The 24,676-nt window shown below is 43.3% G+C and overlaps 1 long non-coding RNA gene across 1 annotated transcript in view; it reads left to right on the plus strand.

Moving 5' to 3' along the window:
* The first annotated feature begins 1,581 nt into the window (after positions 1-1,581).
* LOC140588697 (uncharacterized) overlaps positions 1,582-24,676 on the plus strand; it is a 162,736-nt gene continuing 139,641 nt past the window's right edge. The window contains exon 1 of the long non-coding RNA XR_011989874.1: positions 1,582-1,637. This is a non-coding gene — a long non-coding RNA (uncharacterized lncRNA). The remainder of the gene's footprint in view (positions 1,638-24,676) is intronic.

Here is a 24,676-nt window from a genome sequence, read left to right on the forward strand (position 1 = left end):
TTTATCAACAAGATGAGAAATACTGGTGCAGAGGGAGTGACTGGAGTTCATGTACTCCCATAGTAGATACTAAATCCTCAAAGATAACTGGTGAAGTGTCAGTCAGAGATGATCCTGACCAGCGAGTCTTCAACGTGACCATGAACAATCTGACAATTGTGGACTCTGGTTACTACTGGTGTGGTGTGGAGATCAGCAGAGGTTCAGCTGTGGGAACACGGGTTTACCTGTCAGTCACTGCAGGTAAGATGTCTGTACTGCAGACTTTTGCCAATGAGATGCTCAGTATGTAACATGTCATTCAGTCAGAAAGGAAGGACATTAACACAAACACAGGAAATAATATTTTAGTATATAAGAGGGACCAAATTTCAGTTCTTATCAATACCTCAAATGTGACCTGGGAGATCTAACAGTGTCAGTTTAAATGTGCTACTTCAGAGGGTTAGATATGATAAGCAATATGTTAAAAAATGTCAGTTGGTTTGAATTTTAAGTAGAAATGTTATAGAAAAGGAAATTTATAAATAAACATTCTGTCAAAGTCAGTTTGACTGTCAGTTACTGATATTTGACGTATATATGTAAATTTAAATAACTACAATGTATGAGAATGAACGTTGCATTTATTTAGCACTTTTCAAGACACCCAAAGCACTTTATGTAAGCAATGGGGAGCCGCTTCAAACACCAGCACTGTGTCACCCCCACCTGGGTGATGTAATGGCAGCCATTCTGCTCACCGCACAGTAGCTAAGGTGGTGAAGGGGCAGGAGAGAATTCACTAATTAGATACAGGGGATGATTAGGAGGCCAGATTTGAAAGGGTCACAGTGGGCAATTTAGCCAGAGCATCGGGTACCACCCCTACTGTTTTGAAAGATGCCCAGGAATCGCTTATGACATCGGACTTCCAGGACCTGGATGTTACATCACATCCGACAGACGGCACCATCCAGCAGTTACCTAGTTTTTATACTTGGTCTCCTATCCAAGTACTGGCCAGGTCCTAACCTGCTTGGCTCCAGGTGGATTAGCTGGTCTGACCTGCAGGTGCTTTGGCTGCTGACATGAAGAAGCAACTATAAGCCAAAAAAGGTGTTTTTTTTGCAGGCTAATTTTATTTTATTTGATCAGTTTTCATATTTTAGCAAATGTAGTGATATTAAATATAACATTTACTGAAAACAAATTTTAATATTCTGCAGAGTAAAGTACTGCAGCCTACAGTAGACTGGTACTGACTTTATGAATATGTGTATAAATGGTGTAAGAGGGAGTGAGTGTTAATCAGCTTGGTAATTTTCATACTGTCCCTGCAGGTGTGTCCACACTGAACACTGTGACTGCACAGAGTGGAGGATCTGTCACCATCCTGTGTTCCTATGACAACATATATAAACAGCAGGTGAAATACTGGTGCAGAGGGAGTGACTGGAGTTCATGTACTCCCAAAACATGCCCTTATTCTCCAAAGATAATTGGTAAAGTGTCAATCAGAGATGATCCTAACCAGCGAGACTTCAGTGTGACCATCAACAATCTGACAACTCTGGACTCTGGTTACTACTGGTGTGGTGTGGAGATCAGCGGAGGTTCAGCTGTGGGAACACGGGTTTACCTGTCAGTCACTGATGGTAAGATGTCTGTACTGCAGACTGTAGCCAATGAGATGCACAGTATGTAACATGTCATTTAGTCAGAAAGGAAGGACATTAACACAAACAAAGGAGAAAATATTTTAATATATAAGAGGGACCAAATTTTAGCTTTGATCAATACCTCATGTAAATATCACAGTGTTTGTTCCTAATCTGTGTTCAGGTCCCCCAAAGCTGTCAGTGGACAAACAGGAGATGACAGGTGTGGAAGGAGACAGCGTCAGTGTTCAGTGTCACTATACAGACAGTGACAGTCAGAAGCGGTGGTGTAAGGTCAGGCGCTCCTGTGTATCATGGTCTTTGGGTTTGGATGGGAGGCCTGTCCTGATCAGGGATGAACCAGTAAAAAAATTCTTCAGTGTGACAATGAGGGGACTGGAGAGGAAGGACACAGGCTGGTATTGGTGTGATGATGGAAACCAGCAAATCCCAGTTCATATTACTGTCAGTCAGAGAACTGCAACCAAAACCAGCACTGAACGTAAGTATTGGCCTAAAATCTGGCTGTGAATCATTTATGCTTTAGTTTGCATAGAAAAATGCTAAATGAGCACAGCAGTGTCACTCCTGAAGTGGCTCTATGTATTCTGTGGGATAATCTGGGGGGGGGGCTGTGTTTTCCAGGGTATTACCAGGGCAGGTTCAACAGCTGTCTAGGGCCTGATCAGCACAAGGGTCTGAGACAAACTCATAAAAATATATAAAGTATATATTATACTATATCACTGTAAATCCTGACTAGTTAGTTCAACCCAAACTGTTTGAGAAAACAGATTGCCTTAAATCATTTAAGTTTATGAACTAAAACAATTAAAGTAATATATATTTTTGTATTGAGTAAAAGTAACTTAAGTATTCATAATTTAAGCAACTTAGTTAAATCAACTTAAGAGTATCAGCTGCATTCATTAGTTTGATTTAAATGACTTGAGTAATAATAACTTAAATGCATCCTCCTTATGTAAATGCTACTATTTAAGTTTTATTTACTCAGTCTTCTTCCTTTAAGATTTATTATTACATTCTAGTTGTGACAACTTTTAACCTAGTTGTTGGTACTCAGTTCATTTTAGGAAACTCATTGCCTTGAACCTTACACAGCAAATTTGCCAGTGTTAAATTAACACTGCATGGTGTTTAAATGGGTCCACATTGAGTGTTACCTTTAACACTTTACAGTGTGCAATAAGTCTTGTTTTTACAGTGTCAATCTTTATTAACTCTAATAGTGTTCAATTTACACCATAGGGTGTTGTCAATGAGTCTCCACCTCCACATATCTGCCCCATTTTAATATGCGCACAAGAAGTCATGAGGATCAGAAGAGCCATCCCAGATTTACCCACCGTCATGAGAAAGACTCTGACCAAAATGGACCTTACAGCTTTTTCGTGTATTACTTTGTATTTTGGCTGCTTCCATTCTGACTGATGTTGAAGATTAGAGAGCTGTGCTTCAGGTGGTTTTATAGCATGGTGACATTGAGTCAGAAGATGATCTCTTGGAGACATACAGAACTCGTCCCCTGAGTGGTTTATTTCTTAATTGTATGGGGTTGTGTTTGATTGCCAGTCCTGCCCTTGGATGATTAATATATGCAGAAAGGTGTTAGGACAGTTGTGATACCCTTTTCTGTGCAGCTCCTGGTACCGCCCACTCCCCTGTAGACCAATGGTGTTGGATGTATATTTGCATAGCATGACACAGTACAGTTTTTGACTTAAGTTTTGTTTTTTAATCCACCGCGATTGTGATGAATAGGGCAAGAGAGCAAAAACCTCAAACGGCTCATGCATGCTAGTTAATGATTAGGCAAGGTAGTATGATTAGAGAAGAGATTGGCTGGAAAGAAAATGCAATGGAAAACCAACCATTTAGTTTCTCTTCTATGCGTACACTCTCTAGGAAAAGCATCCAGACCATACATACTACTACAACTGCGATTTCTTTGAGAATGCACGTATATAAGAAGTACACTACTCAAACTAACTAGCAAATGTAAACCCAGAAAAACTAATATCAGTGCCATACCAGCCTCGCTCGTGGGGGGTTTTAAAAATTAAGCTTAATGAAAATCTGAATATTAAATAAGCAAAGTGATTTGATTTGTTCTCCTATCCCAAGTTGTGGTTTAAATGCAATAAGGCCACTACCCATTATATCTGCTTTAGCGGTAATACACTCCCTCAACCATTAAGATAGCTCTCACCTTTTTTCAGCCCTGCTAAATAATTATGTTATGCAGTCTAACACAGTCTAGCTTCATAATCTGTGTTTGGTGACTGGTGCCATACTCTCCACTCACTTTATTACCACGGGTGGTTCTCAATAGAGCTTGACCGGTTCTTCCTTATTCTGATTGATGAAGCCTAACACATTCATGCTTAAATAAATGCATTTTAACAATAGTTTTTCAATGTTCTCTAACTTACATAAGCGCAGTTCTTTGATTATCAAGACAAAACTTGCATAAAAAGGGAAAAGGCTATGTTGGTCTGAGTCTTTCTTATTATGGTGGGTTAGTAAAACACAGCAGCTGAATGCCCAAATAAGTTTAAATGAGAGACATTAAAATGGGGCGGATATGGGCCACCCATTTTGTACTTATGTGCCTCCCATATGGGCTTGCAAGTTGGGAAGAGGTGGAGACACATTGTCTTAACACTCTATGTTGTATATTGAACACTATAAGAGTTAATAAATATGAACACTGTAAAAACAACACTCACTGCACACTGTAAAGTCTTAAAGGTAACACGGAATGGTGTGGACCCATATAAACACCATGCAGTGTTAATTTAACACTGGCACATTTTCTGTGCAGAATGTGCGCCTTATATTTAGAACGTGCCCCAGTAAAATATGTCTGACCACTCCGATGATGCAGCATGACTTCACAACAGACCGAAATACATAAATGTCTGATTTTTTTTGCACAATTTTTCACAACATTGCAGTTTGTTTTCCCACACGCAGACTCTGCCCACGTCACACAACGTCCATGCCGACTGAATGTTGATTAATTATGTGTGGGTTGACTAATCAGTTAAATGATTACAGACAAGACTATTAAATTAATATAATTTTAAAGGAACATAATTATTTGGACTGATTCATTGTTTTTGTAGTGATCATGAAGTCAACTAAGAGGAAATTAATTACTGCAGCAAAATGAAATTATATAACCCCAACTTAAAAATCTAGATACACTCAAAAGAGTTACTACTCCAACAATTAATTTTTGAGTTAAGTCAGATTATTGGAAATAAGTGAATCCAACTTTTAGGCAAAATTAAGTTATATTAACTTACTTCTATTATTAAGAAGTACTGTTAGGTTTTACAGTGTAAAAATATTCAGATTTGCAGATATAGCCATGCAAAGTTAAATGAACAGGAAATCTGACAGGAATGGGTTCCTAAGAGAACTTTGTGACAGACTGGCATCCTGTCCTAGTTGTTCCCCTGCATTGTGCCCTGTGACAGACTGGCATCATGTCCTGGCTGTTCCCCTGCCTTGTGCCCTGTGACAGACTGGCATCTTGTCCTGGTTGTTCCCCTGCCTTGTGCCCTGTGACAGACTGGCATCCTGTCCTGGCTGTTCCCCTGCCTTGTGCCCTGTGACAGACTGGCATCCTGTCCTGGCTGTTCCCCTGCCTTGTGCCCTGTGACAGACTGGCATCCTGTCCTGGTTGTTCCCCTGCCTTCTACCCTGTGATGCCTTAGATCAGCTCCACGCTCCCTGTACTGTACTGACCCTGTACTATATGCCATTCAAAAGACAAAAATGACTGCATTTAATGCATTTACAAATACAGCCTGAATGTTAAAGGGGTGTGATCACCACAAAGTGATGAGCCCATTCATTCTCCTCACTGTGCCTTATTACCAGCCACTTAAGGTCCTGGTTTTCCTCTCAGTCCCTAAAACAATGCTGCCCAAATGGCAAACTCTGGACTGAAACACAATTTAATCCAGCCCCCCCCCCCCCCACCCCATCCCTGGTCAGTAAATGATGTGGACCTTGGCTCTGTGCCCCTGATGGGATTGATAGCTGAGTGCCCCTCCCCTAGAACACACCTGCTTTGTTTTCCTGTGTCTTTCCCTTGTTCTTATGGCAAAATGACAGTCTTGCTGTTTGACCTCCTCACTGTCCTCTTAAACCCATCTCTCTGTGCCATGACTCCTGGTACAAGTGTTACACAAACTGATAATATATAATATTAACCAGAGATACTGTGATGCTGTAAAAGTGAATTCAGTTGGTTGTTTTCCCCACAGGTGCTGACAGTGTGTCCTCAGTGGGATGGGTGTCTGTACAGAGAGGAGGATCTGTCACCATCCCATGTTCCTATGAAGACAGTTATAAAACACATGCGAAATACTGGTGCAGAGAAAATTATTCTTCGGATCCATGTTCTCCCATAGTACGCAGTGACTCTCCACAGAAGAAGGGTGAAGTATCAATCAGAGATGATCCTGACCAGCGAGTCTTCACTGTGACCATGAACAATCTGACAACTGTGGACTCTGGTTACTACTGGTGTGGTGTGGAGATCAGTGGAGGTTCAGCGGTTGGAACATGGATTCAGCTGTCAGTCACTGAGGGTAAGATGTCTGTACTGCAGACTGTAGCCAATGAGATGCTAAGTATGTAACATGTCATTCATTTAGAAAGGAATGATAACACAAACACAGGAGAAGATGTTTTAATATATGAGGGACCAAATTTTACTTTTGATCAATACCAAAAATGAGACCTGAGAGAAGTAACAGTGTCAGTTTAAATGGGCTACTTCAGGGGGTTTAATATGATAAGTAATATGTTAAGAACAAATCATCCAAAGCTTATACAGAGACGCCTGTCTGCCACGTGAACACCAGAAGCGTCCATGTTCAACAAAAGCTCAGCCATACAGCAAGAGATTGTATGAACTAGATTCCCAGCCCAAACGGTCATCTCCTCGACTAAGTTCTAGAGCTAAAGAATTTATCTCATCTGTTACAACAGACCTAGCTAAGTATTTGATACGTGGGAACTAGTAAGCTCTGGGCTACTGAAGTTTAATGACAAGCCTAAAAGCTACTGGGCCTGGAGGGCTTGCTTCCTCTTTTCCACTGAAGACCTGAACTTGTCACCAAGAGAGGAGCTTGATCTTCTCTGTAAATGGCTAGGGCTGAAAACATCTGAGCAAGCAAATATGATCAGAGCTGTTCACATTAGCGACGCATCAACAGGTGTCAGCATGGTGTGGAAAAGACTGCAAGACTATTATGGGTCACCCGAGGCAATAGAAAATGCCATTTTAAAAAAGGTTGATGATTTCCAAAAGATGACAAACCGAGACAATCACAGGCTGAGAGAACTGGGAGACATCCTGATGGAGATTGATGCAGCTCACACAGATGGATTCCTTTTGGGTCTTAATTACCTGGACACATCCCGTGGCATCAATCCTATTAACTAAGTTGATTAAAACCTAACAGTATTTTTTAATAAAAGTTAATAGAACTGGTATAGGACTGGTACTGTCTCTGTGTTAATATTTGTATAAATGGTGTAAAAGGGAGTACGAGTTAATCATTTTTGTGATTTTCATATTGTACCTGCAGGTGTGTCCAGATCATACGCAACAGAAGTTGTGAAGTATTGTTGCCATAGTTATGTGCAGTACACTCACTACACAGTAGCTAAGGTGGTGAAGGAGCAGGAGAGAATTCACTAATTAGATATAGGGGATGATTAGGAGGCCAGATTTGAAAGGGCCACAGTGGGCAACTTAGCCAGAGCATCAGGTACCACCCCTACTCTATTGAAAGATGCCCAGGAATCGCTTATGACATCAGAGAGTCAAGACCTGGGTGTTACATCACATCCAAAACACGGCATCATTCTTACAGCACAGTGTCCCCGTCACTGCACTGGGCCATTGGGACCCACACAGACCACAGGACAGACTAACCTGTTGACCACACCTACACCTCTACCAGCACTTACCTAGTTTTCCTACTTGGTCTCCTATCCAAGTACTGGCCAGGTCCTAACCTGCTTGGCTCCAGGTGGATTAGCTGGTCTGACCTGCAGGTGCTTTGACTGCTGCTGTAAAGAAGCAACTATAAGCCAAAAAAGGAGGTTTTTTGCAGGATGATTTTATTTTATCTGAACAGTTTTAAAATTTCTGCCAATACGATGCTAGTAAATACAACATTTATTCAAAACAAATTTTTATATTCTGCAGAGTAAAGTATTGCAGCCTACAGTAGACTGGTACTGACTTTATGAATATGTGTATAAATGGTGTAAGAGGGAGTGAGAGTCAATCAGCTGGGTAATTTTCATACTGTCCCTGCAGGTGTATCCACAGTGAGCAGGGCGACTGTACAGAGTGGAGGATCTGTCACCATCCTGTGTTCCTATGACAACACATATAAACAGCAGGTGAAATACTGGTGCAACGGGAGTGACTGGAGTTCATGTACTCCCATAGTACGCACTAATTCTCCAAAGAAAAGTGGTGAAATGTCAATCAACGATGATCCCACAAAGCCAGTCTTCACTGTGACCATCAACAATCTGACATCTGGGGACTCTGGTTACTACTGGTGTGGTGTGGAGATCAGCAGAGGTTCAGCTGTGGGAACACGGGTTAACCTGTCAGTCAATGAGGGTAAGATGTCTGTACTGCAGTCTGTAGCCAATGAGATGCACAGTATGTAACATGTCATTCAGGTAGAATGGAAGGACAAAGGAGAAAATATTTTTAAAAATATACCATTTCAAAATTTAAAAACTTCATTGGGAACTTCCAGGTTGAGCATGAAGTGAGCTGGCATAGTTTTTAATGGTTTGCTTGACCTTTGTTATCTTTGGCCTGGAAATACCCTAAAGGTGGAACAGATGAACACAGAAATTTCAAGGAAGGGAGTCGTCCTCAATTTGATTGGTATCCATTGAAGTTTTACTTGTGTGAGGAATCATACAAGTTTTTCATTATGTAATAACTACGATTTACGTCAGTTGGGGAAGAAAATACAGCTTTTGGGGTTAAATGTTATTTCTTGTTCTTATAAGGAGATGGGGGAATGTTCTGGGTATTACCATGACAGCGTCTCCTTTTCAGTGTTTTGAATGGACCAAACTTATTTTTCATTGCATGTGCTGACATGCAGCTTGTACCCTCAGAGTGTTTCGGGTCACAGGCTGTGAATGTATTTTATTATGGCCCCATGGCTGTTGCTATAGGAGGCCATCCTGTGAGGTTTATATCTTGGAAAGTAAAGGGGCTTAATGGACCTGGTACTAAGGATGGGAATTGAGAGCCGGTTCCAAAGCATCAGAATCATATGCTTCTAAGCTTATCAATTCCTTTATCAATGCCAGTGTTACACCATATTTTGTGACTGTCATGATGAGTGACTCCAGGGGGCGCTGTTTCACATATTACTGGGAATGAACGTAAAGTTCCTGTTCATGTGCACGAGCCCTTTGTGCAAAATAAACATGCCAAATCAGAAATAAGACAAGAAAATTGAAAAGAATAACTATCATGTCATTTTAACACATTAATTTATTTGAAATATGCATTTACATACATGAATATATTATAGCGCAGTAGGTACCATGGGGCAGAGCGGCATATTGCTGGTGCCAACCTTGTACATAGTTCTCAGTGATTACCAGGCATCGTCTTGTGCTGTACTGTAGTGTCATGTGTAATATTAAATGTTAACTGTGGTACATAGCGTGTGTATACACACACACACAGACAGACACACACACATATATATACATACAGTTAGGCCCAGCAATATTTGGAGAGTGACACAAGGATTGTTATTTTAGCTGTTTACCAAAACATATTCAATACACAGTTATGTAATCAACATCGTCGTAAAGTGCAGATTCTCAGTTTTATTTTATTTATTTTCATTTTATTTATCCTTTATTTTACCAGGAAGGTTCCATTGAAGTTCCATTTAATTTGACGGTATTCACATCCAAATTGGAGGAAGGGTTTAGGAATCACAGCTCTTTAATATGTAGCCGGCTCTTTTTCAAGGGACCAAAAGTAATTGGACAATTAACTCATGGGCTGCATGGGCTGTTCCCTCGTTAATCCATCATCAATGAAGCAGGTAAAAGGTCTGGAGTTGATTCCAGCTGTGGCATTTGCATTTGGAAGCTTTTCCTGTGAACCCACAACATGCGGTTAAAGGAGCTCTCAATGGGAGTGAAACAGACCATCCTTAGGCTGAAAAAAAGAATAAATCTATCAGAGAGATAGCAGAAATGTTAGGAGTGGCTAAATCGACAGTTTGGCACATTCTGAGAAAAGCTCAGGAACTCAAAAAGGGCTGGACGTCCACGGAAGACAACAGTGGTGGATGATCGCAGGTGTCACGCCCACAGGGGCGGGACGTACCACCAGCAGGGATCACCGCTGATTGCCTCGGCTTTTTTAAGCAGATCATACGCAACAGATGTTGTGAAGTATTGTTGCCATAGTTATGTGCCGTACTAAGCGTTTCTTTGTCTATTGTCTTTCCTCTTATCCCTGCCTCCTGCATCCCACCTGCTTGTTCTGCCTGCCTGCCCGCTCCCACCTGCCCCGCCTGCCCGCCCGCTCCTGTCTGCCCTGCCTGCACGCCCAATCCCGTCTGCCCTGCCTGCCCGCCCGCTCCCACCTGCCCTGCCTGCCTGCCTTCTCCTGCAATCCTGACCCGTCTCCACTGCTCGTCCTCCCCTCTTGTTGTCCTGTCCTGTGCCTGCTCGTTGGACTGATCCCCCCGGCTTTCGACTCCCCGCTTCCGACCCAACCACGATTTTGGCTTGCATACTTGGCTTCTGTAATACCTGGTTATAGAAATAAACTACCTGTCCCCTGCACTATGGGGTTTTATGGTGAAGAAAAACCGCTTCACAACATCCACGCAAGTGAAGAACACTCTCCAGGAAGTCGGTGTATCAGTATCTAAGTCTACCATAAAGAGATGACTTCATGAGAGCAAATACAGAGGGTTCACTACGAGGTGCAAACCATTAATCAGCCTCAAAAATAGAAAGGCCAAATTACACTTTGCCAAAAAAACATCTAAAGAAGCCAGCCCAGATCTGGAACAGCATTCTGTGGACAGATGAAACAAAGATCAACCTGTACCGGACTGATGGGAAGATGAAAGTATGGAGAAGGCTTGGAATGGCTCATGATCGAAAGAACACCACATCTTCTGTAAAACATGGTGGAGGCAGTGTGACGGCTTGGGCATGCATGGCTTTCAGTGGCACTGGGTCTTTAGTGTTTATTGATGATGTGACAGAAGACAGAAGCAGCCGGATGAATTCTGCAGTGTATAGGGATATACTTTCTGCTCAGATTAAGCCAAATGCAGCAAAGTTGATTGGACGGCGCTTCACAGTAGAGATGGACAATGACCTAAAACATACTGCGAAAGCAACCCAGGAGTTATTTAAGGCAAAGAAGTGGAATATTTTGCAATGGCCGAGTCAATCACCAGATCTCGGCCTGACCGAGCATGAATTTCACTTGCTTAAGACAAAACTACAACCACAAACAAGCAACAACTGAAGACAGCTGCAGTAAAGGCCTGGCAAAGCATCACAAGGCAGTGTTTCCCCTACCATTATATAAGGGGGGGCGCCCTGCCCCCCCAACGGCACCTCCCGCCCCCCCTTGAAGGTCAAGTTCATTTTATTTAATTTTATTTTCTATATAGCGCCAGATTACAACAGAAGTCATTTAAGGTTACCTTTCCTATGCGTTGTCCTTTTCTTAAACAAACTAAATATCCTTATGTTATTTATCTTAGTTACTCAACAGCTTTTCATTTTTGTCTCTACACGGTCGCACCAGAGGTAACAGTAACAGTAGCAAGGAAAAACTCCCTAGAAGGAAGAAGCTTGGGGAGGAACCAGACTCAAAGGGGGAGCCCATCCTCCAGGGGGCGGCGGAGGAAGTCAAACGAGCAGGATGGCAAAGTCCCAATTCACACTGTCCATATTGATTTCCGTAGGTGCTGGTGCTGCTTCTGATGGCAGGAGGATCAGTGGGACAGCAGTAGGGGTGAGAGAAAAAAATCGATGCATCAATGCATCTTTTATCTTTCTCTAACGATTCTAAATCGATTCTCAAAGATTCAGAATCAATTCTGTGTTCTATCAAATTGCGAGTGCGCGCCGGAAACATAAACATTACAACGCTCGCCTCTTACATATGCTGCTCTTCATTTGAACAATGGACAAACTACATCCTGCACCATCAAATTTAAAATCGACTGTGTGGCAACATTTTGGATTTTGTGAAGACAAAGAGAAAGGGGACGTTGATAAAAGCCATACTGTGTGCAAAGTCTGTCGCGCCAAATTTAAGTATTTCGGGAACACTACTAATATGAAGAAGCATATAACACGGTTCCACTCAGAGCTGCAGGAACGAACTTCGGTCCCGATCGCGCCCAGCGCCAGTTTCACTCAAAGGACCCTCGAACAAGTAGCAAAGCTTCCATCCAATTCTGAAAAAGCCAAGCAAATTACCCGGTCAGTGGCGGGTTTCATTCCCAAAGATTTGCATCCTTACTCTGTAGTGGAGAACGAAAGATTGTTCGAAGTGAAAAATCGTTTTGGAATCGGATCGTGGATCCCAGAATCGTAATTGGATCGGATCGCGAAGTACCTAAAGATTCCCACCCCTAGACAGCAGCAGGGCAGGCAGGAGAGACACCACAGGTAGTAGAGGCGTCTCAGGCAACAGGGTAGGCAGAATATCTTGATATTATGGGGTGTCCAGCCAGCACACTCCAGGAAGGGTAGAGGAAATAAAAAGTGCAATTGGCCAAAGTAGGGGAGATTAGAGGCAGTGCAGACAGTTAGGTGGGTGCAGTATGTTACCTCTGGTCGATATGGTTATGGCAGCATAAGGAGGAGGGAGAGGCAAGTGGGAACACAGGCATGGGGAGTCACTGAAATGTCAGCACTCCAATTCCACAAGGGGGTGTGAAGCTAGAGTGACAGCACTGGCAGTTCAGTTCATCCAAAGCCAATGGCACCGATCCCCACCCAGCTCTACATCCCACACTATAGGTCTATCTGGGAGTGAGCAGTTAGCTAGAGCTAGAACTAGTGTCCCTATAAGCTACACTAAACAGGTGTGTTTTTAATCTAGACTTTAATATTGAGAGTGACCCTGAATCCCGCACATCTGCTGGAAGACCTTTCCACAGCTGCGGATCTCTGTAAGAGAATGTTCTGCTGCCTGCCGTAGTTCTTCCTACCCTAGATATTAACAGACGTCCTGCTCATCAAAACTGAAGCAAGCAGGGAGGGCTGTAGGAGGCTAGTAGATCTCGAAGGTATTCTGGTGCAAGACCATTCAGTGCTTTAAAAGTTAATAGCAGTATTTTGTAGTCAATCCGAGACATAATTGGAAACCAGTGAAGGGAACACAGGACAGAGCTAATATGGTCACATTTTTTGTTTTTTGTGAGAACTGTAGTTGCTGCATTTTGTACTTGCTGAAGTTTGGCTGAGGATCCTGATGGGCAACCACAATGCATCTTCTGGTTAAACAGATATATAAAACTGTGTATCATCAGCATGACAATGGAACCTAACACTATGATTTCTAGTTATGTTACCAAGAGGTAGCATATATAAAGGGAACAGTAGGGGGCCCAGCACTGATCTCTGTGCGACACCATATTTGACTTTAGTGGTCTTGGAAGTAGGGTTTGGGTGATATCATATCGATTTTATATCTCGCACATGCAATAATCACTAGGGCTTCAGATGACAGGCGCAACATTTAGCAGTGCGCCAGCTTTTCTGTGCTATACGGACATTTATTTACGCCCACAATTGAAGCAGCTTAGTATGGCTAAATTATTAATGAGGCTTTGTATCAGAGCATGTGAGCGCAGTGGAGCGGTGAGAATTTCCGCTCCTTGCCACGAGGCTGTTGGCTCCGCCCGCTTCTCCACTCTAATTCGCACTAAGCCGCTCCGCTCAACACCGCTCCTCACTCCACTAAAATTTCCTCCCGCTCCAGTCAAATCGCTCCAGTTTAAAAGATGGGGAAATAATCTGCATGCCTAACAAATGTCACCTTAAACCGAAGTCTTATATCATAAAGAAATATGAGCAATGGCAACATTGCCACTCAGAAAACATTTATTTTTAAGCAACATATAGGCAACAACGGACAGGTTTGGCAATGGCATTCCACACAAAAATAGGCTTAAAAATAAAGGAATCAGTGGGCTTAATAGCCTAAAGAATATACAGGCTAAGCATCCACGTTTTAAATTCCTCAATTTTTTTCTGTTGATGCTGCTGCTGCGTCGCTATAAAATAAAATTTCACTGACAGCGTTACGTGAAATTTAAAAAATCCTATTATACAGTATCTACTTTTAATGACAAAACGAATTTATTTGATTACCAATAGGTTTACTTTATAGGCTTTTATACTTTAATTTACTTTATAGACTTGATATGCTACAACCATAAACTTGCTCACGTTTTGCTTGCTTCTGCTTGTTCGCGTACACTGTAAAAAAATCTATTGTGAAATGTCAGTCAAAAGTCTGGCAGGTCCTGAATAGTGCTGATGTATATTTGCATAGCATGACAGGGTAGTGCCTTTGTTTAAACTTTTAACCATGATGCGGTTGAATAGGGCCACAGTATAAATTCCCCAGCCACGATGCAATCCACCCCCGGGGCCTGACCACCGACTCTGCTTCTGGGGACTTGGGGGTGGACTAACCTATCTCTGGGGCAGAGGTCGCTGAAGTGGCCTGGCCCTGGTGGTGAATGAGATCTGCCCAGAGTTTCTCAAGGCTCTGGATGTTGCAGAGCTGTCTTGGTTGACACCCATCTGCGACATCGCGTGGACATCAGGGGTGGTGCCCCTGGATTGGCAGACCGGGGTGGTGGTCCCCATTTTCAAGAAGGGGGGCTAGAGGGTGTGTTCCAACTATAGGGGGATCACACTTCTCCGCCTCCCTGGTAAGGTCTATTTGGGGGTGCTGGAGAGGAGGGTCTGTCGGATAGTCGAACCTCAGATTCAGGAGGAGCAGTGTGGTTTTCGCCCTGGCAGTGGAACAGCGGACCAGCTCTATACTCTCGGCAGGGTCCTGGAGGGTGCGTGGGAGTTTGCCTAACCAGTCTACATGTGCTTTGTGGATTTGGAGAAGGCATTCGACTGCGTCCCTCAGGGAGTCCTGTGGGGAGTGCTCCGGGAGTATGGGGTACCGGGCTGCCTTATAAGGGCTGTTCGGTCCCTGTACAACTGGTGTGAGAGCTTGGTCTGCATTGCCGGCAGTAAGTCGGACTTGTTTCCAGTGAGGGTTGGACTCCGTCAGGGCTGCCCTTTATCACCAATTCTGTTCATAACCTTTATGGACAGAATTTCTAGGTGCAGCCAGGGCGTTGAGGGTGTCCGGTTTGGTGACCTCAGAATTAGGTCTCTGCTTTTTGCAGATGATATGGTTCTGCTGGCCTCATCAGACCGCGACCTTCGGCTCTCACTGGGACAATTCGCAGCCGAGTGTGAAGCGGCTGGAATGAAAATCAGCACCTCCAAATCCGAGACCATGGTCCTCAGCCGGAAAAGGGTGGAGTGCTCTCTCCAGGTCGGGGAGGAGGTCCTTCCCCAAGTGGAGGAGTTTAAGTATCTCGGGGTCTTGTTCACGAGTGAGGGAAGGATGGAGGGGGAGATCGACAGGTGGATCGGTGCGGCGTCCGCAGTGATGCAGGCGCTGCATCGGTCTGTCGTGGTGAAGAAGGAGCTGAGCCAAAAGGCACAGCTCTCAATTTACCGATCAATCTACGTTCCTACCCTCACCTATGGTCACGAGCTGTGGGTAGTGACCGAAAGAATGAGATCGCGAGTGCAAGCGGCCGAAATGAATTTTCTCCGCAGGGTGGCTGGGCTCTCCCTTAGAGATAGGGTGAGGAGCTCGGTCATTCGGGAGGGACAGAGTTGAGCCGCTGCTCCTCCGCATTGAGAGGAGCCAGCGGAGGTGGCTCGGGCATCTGATTAGGATGCCTCCTGGACGCCTCCCTGGTGAGGTGTTCCGGGCATGTCCCACTGGGAGGAGGCCCCGGGGAAGACCCAGGACACGCTGGAGGGACTATGTCTCTCGGCTGGCCTGGGAACACCTCGGGATCCCCCCAGAGGAGCTGGATGAAGTGGCCGGGAAGAGGGAAGTCTGGGTTTCCCTGTTAAGACTGCTGCCCCCGCGACCCGATCTCGGATAAGCGGGAGATAATGGATGGATGGATGGAATGGAGTGAGAGTTAATCAGCTGGGTAATTTTCATACTGTCCCTGCAGGTGTGTCCACAGTGAGCAGGGCGACTGTACAGAGTGGAGGATCTGTCACCATCCCGTGTTCCTATGACAACATATATAAACAGCAGGTGAAATACTGGTGCAACGGGAGTGACTGGAGTTCATGTACTCTCATAGTACGCACTAATTCTTCAGAGAAAAGTGGTGAAGTGTCAATCAGCGATGATCCCAAAAAGCAAGTCTTCACTGTGACCATCAACAAACTGAGAAGTGGGGACTCTGGTTACTACTGGTGTGGTGTGGAGATCGGCAGAGGTTCAGCTGTGGGAACACCGGTTTCCCTGTCAGTCACTGAGGGTAAGATGTCTGTACTGCGGACTGTTGGCAATGAGATGCACAATATGTAACATGTCATTCAGTCAGAAAGGAAAGACATTAACACAAACACAGGAGAAAATGTTTTCAGTATCAGTATTTTTTCAATTTTATTTACTGTCAGTTACAGGTGTTTGATGCTATAATTTCAAGTGTCTGTATGAATGTACAGAAAGATTAAGCATTACCTCTAAGGAAGACATCCCATAATACAGGCCTGATGACCTCATCAGATACAGGTCCTGCTCTTTATCAAATACATGAGTGTCTGATTTGTATGTTACACCTGGGAGCTGTACAGAGGCCTCAGGATTAACATATTTCTAGTTTATGATACATTTGTATAATATGGCAAATATTACAGATCTGACTATTTTCTCAATCAGACACCCAGTCAGATGTCTTTCATAATACATCACAGGCATCAGCTTACTGGAAACAGACATACAATCATATTCATCTTACAGCCATTTATTATATGTAAAAAATTAAAAAAGTAAAATGTAGATTTTTACTGTCATACATTAAAACTATTATTTTTCTTCAGATGTCAGACATTTGTAGGGATTAATTGCTACTAAAGGTGTACAGGCTGGGTGATTGTCTGCAGGTAGTTTCTAACTGCAGCAAAGGCCGGTCTTACAGTTGCACTCTGTAATAACTGATCCAGTTCTGCCATAAATACATTATGATATATTAATAACATTATTTATCTCACCTGCCCACTATCAGTGCCCTGGGATGTGGACACTTTGGTCACAACCCTAATGTAATATTCTGCATGCAAACAGCTATTTTATTGAATATTGTTGGATATTCTTTTTTAGTTTTAGAAGTGACCTTTCACAGTCTGTACTGACTGACAGAACAAGGCAGGGGTGCCGTAAAAAGGGAGGGGGGGCATAAGGATGATTCCATGGACCCCTAAGTGACAGGGCCCTAAGAAATTAGGAACTTAATCGGATTGGTCTGGGCTGGGGGCCCAATCTGATTTGCTTTCATGGGGCCCAAAATCTCTAGTGGCCCCCGGGTGTTACATCGGCTTGCGGGCGAGCGGGGAAGCAAGCGAGCCGAGCCGGGGATTCAGGCAAACAGGGTTTATTTCGAGCGGACAGGACAAAACAAGCAGAACTGCACATAACGTCAATGACCGGACTGAGGAATACTGACTCAGACGCGGACTAAATACACAGGATAGGTAGAAAACAATAGGCAACAGGTGATGTCAATCGGGAATTAACATGAGGTAACGAGGGGGGCGTGGCACACACGAGGATCGGACGAGCCGGGCGTGACACCGGGAACAGGGTTGTTTATTTTTAATTTAACAATCCTTTCTTTTGTTTCCAATGCTGTCCATTTTTGGCACATGATGAAGAAGGAAGGATAATTGAAAAACAGAGGTAAGCATTCAGCAGCACTTACAGCAGTGTGGTGTCCAGCTATGAGCGTCTACCTGATCACACAGTGATGGGAAACTTCTGTTATTTTATGGGAACATTGTTTTTCTTTTTTTCATTAACTATAATATCCCTGTGATGGCATCACATCCAGGGTGAGCCCCTGCTTTGTGCCCTCTGCTGCTGGGGAAAGGCTGCAGGCCAGTTTGGAAGATGGATGGATGGATGGACGGATGGATATAAAATGTTGTTCAATAACCAGGGGCGCCGTAAGGGGGAGGAAAGCTAGGACGATTCCGAGTGACAGGGGCCCTAAAAAATTAGGAAAATAACTGGATTGGTTTGGACTGGGGGGCCTAATATGATATGCTTTCATGGGGCCCAAAATCTCTAGCAACGCCCCTGTCAATAACTATAGTAAAACTGGCAGTTAAAATTCTCTAGCTATTTTATGTTCGTTGTTAATGTCTCCTGTAAGTTAATTTAGTTATACAGTGGTACCTCAGTTCTCAAACTCATTAGAACTCGAATTTCTTAGAAGTCGAACCAACCAGTTTGAGAAAAAAAATTAGCTAGAACTCGATCTGAATCTCAGAAGTCAAACCATGAACGCCGACCTAAGATAACTTGTACGCGCAGGGAAATGAGTCACGTGGCACGTCTCTCAGCGGAAACAAAGGGTAACGCTTCAGTCTCAGCCTTGCATTCGCTGTGATAGCATCGTGCATGCTTACACTAGCTGAATACATATATTTAGACAGTAAAAACACATTTAGACAATGATAGACAGTAACAGTAATTATTATTATATAATAAAATACATTTAAAAATAAAGATTTCTTCTGAATTAATTTAATATTAATAATAAACCATTAATATATTTAATTATAATAATATTGTCGTGCCCAGGCGGGGACAGAATGGAGATAAAGGCGCAGACGTCAGGGTATCGGGGAATACGGAGTTTAATTACAGGCAAGGCAGGCAAAACGCAGACGGACAATACAATGACCAGACTGGGGAAACAAACTGAAAAGCGGACGAAATACAGAGGACTAATGACAACAAGCAGAAACAGCTGATCACACTGGGATTCCACACGGGGTTAACGAGGGGGCGTGGCACACGGAAGGAGCAGACGATCGGGGCAGGACACATTGTTTTTTTTTAACTTTACACATTGTTTTTCTTACTTTACAAATTACTGTTTTGATAAATGTGCTTAGATGTGTTTAGTACAGTATATGATCTTCCTGTTTTATCCAGTTCATTTTGTGTTTAACTGCTAAAACAAACATATTTAGGTGTACTTTTTTGGGGCATGGGAACATGCAATTAATTGGTTTTCCATTAAATTCGATCACAACTCGAACTTTTTAGGATTCGATCCGAAGTTCTGAACGGATTAAATTCGAGTTCTGAGGTACCACTGTATTTAGTTGTTACTTAGCCTAGTTTGCAACCTGGTATTTGTTACATCGATATTGCGTGTGTCCATGAAAACCGTAAGTTGTTGTACTGTAGTATGTGAGTGATGTGGAGTTTATGCATTAAGTGAATGTAATTATAGTAAGTTCGCCTGTTACGGTGGAGACGCTAGATGTAAGATGGCACATGTCATACTTCCAGATATTAATGGTTATAGCCCTCAGTGTATCTTTATGTTAGAGAACTATATATATGCATTGATTAAAGCTGTGTTCGCTGCATAAGAGCAGCGCATAACGTTTCCAGGATAATTTGCATTATCGGTACTAATTCATGTTATTCTGGATAGTGTCACCCGCCATTGTAATCGCTGTGCTAAATCTATATCATATTGTGTTGTTTATATTGTAAAGTTCCCGCTATGGGAATAAGGAGGCAAGTGGCCGAAAACTAACTTTATTTGCCTGTTGTGGGCCACAGCCACACCATACACACTTTATATTCCTAAAAGAAACAGTTGCAGAACAGTCCTGCACTACACCCTCTCTACTTATTCTAGATCGTTCTTCTTTCTTCCCACCAGTCTCTCAGCCCTCCCGCCTCCTCTGGCTCCTCCCACACACTCTCCCCTGGATGGGTGCATGCCCACAGAAAATATCCCTCCCAGCAACCTCTGTAACACGCTACAATATTTACAGACCACACATACCTATACATACCATATATTCCTCTATTCTCGGCATACTACCCTATGGTAGAATTACAGTACAATAAGATAAAGGACTCTTTTATCAGAGAAGTACTGGTGACCCGGATCCTGCTTGCACTTACATCAGAGTTCTAACCGGACTCCCCGCAGTGGTTTGAACATTCCTCCCCAGCGCATGTGCTCTCCTCCCCCACTCCCTTTCAATGTCGCTACAGTATAAAGCATGTGAGACTTTACTGTTCAAATCCACCCTCTTATTCAGCTCCTTGGTCCAGCTTGTTTCTGTATGTAGGACTGGGCTTATTGGTGCTGCTGTTGATCATCGTCATCATTGCATGGAAAGTGTGGGACAAACACAGTGAGTATCTGCTGATGCAGACGGTGTATAAGTGACCTGACTGTCTGAGCAGTGATGCTTGTCCCTCTGCACTCCTGTAAGCTGCAGCTACAACTTCATGCTTTTATCCTTTTCCAAAGACGACTGGACAGAGACACAGACAGCAGCATTCAGACACACAGGTTATACAGTAACATTAAAACACAAAACATGGTCACAGTCCCTTTGGGAACACAGACTAAAAACAGTGCAGATCTAAAAACCGCTGTGGAGCAAACAGGACATCAGAGCACAGCAGCCCTGAAGGATCCTTCCTCCATGATCCTGCAGACTTTCCTCTGACCCTCAGAGTCTGTGTCCACCCAGCTGAGCTTATAAAACCCTAAACAAGTTAGTTATTCCAACCAGGCCTGGCTGGGCATCATTAACTGGGTTACCTGTAAGTGTAGGTTGGTAATCAGATTTCACCTGAGATGCCAATGGCTCATATACATTTGTGTAGTTTTAAACAGTTATTAGACTGGGTAACATTTACACACATATGTACATAATAACCAAGAGGAAATTACCATGTGTTTGTTGTACAACAAATTAACAGTATCAGTTGAAAGTGAGTGATGGGATCATAATAAATTTCTTTGACTTTATTTCTCATTTCTTTCCTTGAAGAGAAAAAAATGGCAATGAACCAAAATCCAGGAAGCACAGAATTAACAGTGAGTTCATGTTTAATATGGAGAGAAACTCTGGAAGATTCTATAAGATTTTGTCTTTATAAAAGACCAAAAACAGAAATCAAACTCTGTTAACAGTCAGTAACTCATTAAGAAGTTTATCTCTGTAAATAAAGTTGATGTGAGGAGTGATTGTGTTGAACGCTGAGTTGTGACTTTTCTCAAGTTGAACCCAGACCATGAATATGCCGTCATAGACAGAACTGGCATCATCAAGGGAAACCCACCAGAGCAGATAAAGCACAGAAATAACATACATGTGATGATATTTATGAGTGTGGCCTTTGTCTCCAAACATGTAATGTTATTAGTGTGTGAAGACTATTTATAAGGCACGTTCTCATAAGCCAGTTGTTAAGTTGCAGTTAAAATGTTTTATAAATGCAAATAATGTGTTCCTCTCTCAGGCCTCTGTGGAACCTGGTGCTGATGTCACCTACAGCTCAATTCTCCTGAAAAAAACAAAGGTAAGATGGTTTTATGTAAATCAGTATCCAGCATGAGTGTCACAATGAGAGTAAAACGTGTATCAGCAATGTCCTCACTGGGCAGGTACATCTACACTCAGCTGATCTGCCAGATCCATGTGTATCAGAATTAGCTGTAATGTACCAAGAAGTACCATGATACCCTGATATTTCACAGTGATTCACATGGGAGGTTTGGGAGTTTATGGATTTGTGGTCTCTGCACGAAGGTTGGTCTTGTACCTCCACTGTAAGCAGCTAAATGCTCTCAGCAGGTGTCCTCTAGATGTTCTTCACACCGACCTGCTGTAACCCCAGCCAGCGATGTGGTCTACAGCTCAGTCACCCAGCAGTACAGAGAGGTGAGTTTGGACAATCTTCTCTAATATGAACTGTGATAAATTTATTCTGTGATGCTTCATATGTTTCGTATGTTTCCTTTGACACCATATACAGCCATTATTACAACATGATTCAAGATGATTATTTGGCTTTAATATTTAAGTGATGAAAATTAAATGAAAAGAGAACTAAAGAGGGTTTCCAAATTAATCTATCAGTCTGATTTCCTGTAGCAGTAACATTAACACACCACACTGCCTGCAATGCTATGGAAGGTGTTGGTGCCTCAGAAGCTGAAATGATGAATCCAGTAGCAGATGTTAATGCTTATCTGTTCCTTTTCCAGTAGGGGGCAGTAACACAGAGATGCTCCTCTACATGTGGGGAGCTGCTGCTCGGGATGAGAGCTGTGAGGGACACACAGATACTGCAGTGATGGGGAGGGATAATCACCAGAGAGGAGCATCTTACAGTGATGTCAGCTGTATTTAAATGGCATGCAGCACTGTCACATTACAGTGTGTATTTCAGCCATGATCACTGTGCTGTTTGTCTCACTTGTACGTTGCTTTGGACAAGATGGAATAAATGTAAATGTAAGGTATTATCTTGGCGGTCTGTGAACTGCCGCTTTTCATTCATATAAATGGAAAAAAATATCATTAGCTATCGTGCTTGATTAGTATAAAATAAAATGCTTGTTATTTCAATATGCATCATTTTCAGGGTATTTGCCAATGTCTGTCTCTTCTGTATGTACTGTTGAGCATTTACTGAGGTCTATGGGCTCTGGCTTTAATTTTACTCTCTTCTTACTCACTTCACTGCCCCCTGCTGGAGCAGCTTCACTGTTTCACTGCCTCCCTGCTCTCCTCTGACTGTGGAATTAAAAGCTGCCCTGTTACCATCATATCACATTTCAGAATAAAAGCTTTACTTTTAGGTTTCCACAGAATGTTAGGCTTTTGCTTATTGATATATGGATTATTATTTAAAATGCAGACCACAGATTGTGTGACTCATCATACATACTGTTAATAAAGATGCTTTTCATTAAGCCTGCATGCTGCAGTGGTGTCTCAGTGTGTAACATGGACGCCTCATACTTTTAGGGGTTTGGGTTTGAATGCTGCCCCTGGCTCTCAGTGTGGTGTTGTGTCCCTGATTTGGGCCCCGTGCTTCCTGGGATGTGCCCCAGGCTGACTGTGACCCCATCCTGGGTAAGATGGTGAAAGACAGATGGATTATCTATCTTATTATTATTATTATCTATCACGGAAGGAGCGGACGATCGGGGCAGGACACATTGTTTGGATACATTTATTTTCTTACTTTACAAATTACTGTTTTGATAATTGTGCTTAGATGTGTTTAGTACAGTATATGCTCTTGTTTTATCCAGTTCATTTTGTGTTTAAATGCTAAAAAACATATTTAGGTGTAATTTTTTGGGGCTGGGAACCAATTAATTGGTTTTCCATTATTTCTTATGGGGAAAATTCGATCACAACTCGAACTTTTTAGAGTTCTGAACGGATTAAATTTGAGTTCTGAGGTACCACTGTATATAAAATGTTTTTATCATAATGTAATCCTGAAGAGTCACAGAGTGACGCTTCAAATCACTCGTAGTTTATCTTGTTTTGACTCCCAAAAAGTTTATATTATGAACACATTAGAATTTAATAACTGTAGGCTGAATTTTAACAATTATTTTGACATTTTAGGTATATTTTATGTAACATTAATGTTATGACTTCGGGTAGACGGAGCTCGTTAGCCTTGGTAGGCAGTTCGTCTAGGAGAAGGAAAACTCTGATTTCAAACCACAGCGCCAGGCGTGCTGGACAGTCTCGATGCGCGACGACCCTGGGTTTCACGGACATGGGTTCCACGGACGTGACTCAGGCATTCAGCAACCATGCCCCTGCCAGGGTTACCAGCCCCGCTGCCTTGTGGGTATCTTCCGGGAGGAGAAAAGGCTATGGGAGTAAACCCAGACAGAAAATCCGGAGTGGAGCCCCTAAGGCGGCTGGCCAGTGCTCTGCGCCCCAGCCGGCAACTCCTGCAGCCAAGCTGGTGCCAAACGTATTGCTTTGCTTTCCTTTGGAATTCACCAGCAAGGCCGAGAGGGGGATACTAGTGTCTGGGCAGCCTAGTGTCTCCATACCCGCGCCCAGACTTGCGTCCTGGAGAGGTCACTCCAGTGCTGTCTTATAGCATCATACAACACGGAAGACAGCAGTTACGAGTTATAAGCCTATATCCGATTGGCGTAGGATAGGGCGCTACGGGCTGTCTTCGACGGTGGGAGGATCCATCGCGTTCCACTGGTCAACTACCGCCCACCTTAAGCTGGGCAGCCCCCGGCTAATAGGGTGTTGACCCGCCACGGTCTGCCTGCTTCTTTGGGTGCTTGGAGCTTAGAGATAAACTCGACAAGCAGACCGCAAATACTGCACCAGGCAAACAGAAGAAAAAAACAGTTCTACGGCTGGGAAGTTGGAATGTCAGGACTATGTGTCCTGGCCTTACTGAGGACCTTTCTGGCATTGATGACTGCAGAAAGACCGCCGTCATCAACCGTGAGTTGAAGAAGCTCAACATTGACATCGCTGCCCTTCAGGAAACCAGACTCCCTGCAGACGGCAGCCTCAGAGAGAAGGACTACACCTTCTTCTGGCAGGGGAAGAGACCTGAGGAACCACGACAGCATGGCGTTGGCTTCGCTGTGAGCAACGCCCTTCTAACCTCAGTGGCACCTCCGGATGGCGGAACTGAAAGGATTCTGTCCCTCCGACTCTACTGTTACACTGGCCCTCTGAACATCCTGAGCATTTATGCTCCAACACTCTGCTCTCCTGCAGAGATCAAGGATCAGTTCTACGAGGAACTCCATGCTGCCATTAGAAGA

The sequence above is a fragment of the Paramormyrops kingsleyae genome, chromosome 4, assembly GCF_048594095.1.
Source record: "Paramormyrops kingsleyae isolate MSU_618 chromosome 4, PKINGS_0.4, whole genome shotgun sequence".
NCBI classification, from domain to species: domain Eukaryota; kingdom Metazoa; phylum Chordata; class Actinopteri; order Osteoglossiformes; family Mormyridae; genus Paramormyrops; species Paramormyrops kingsleyae.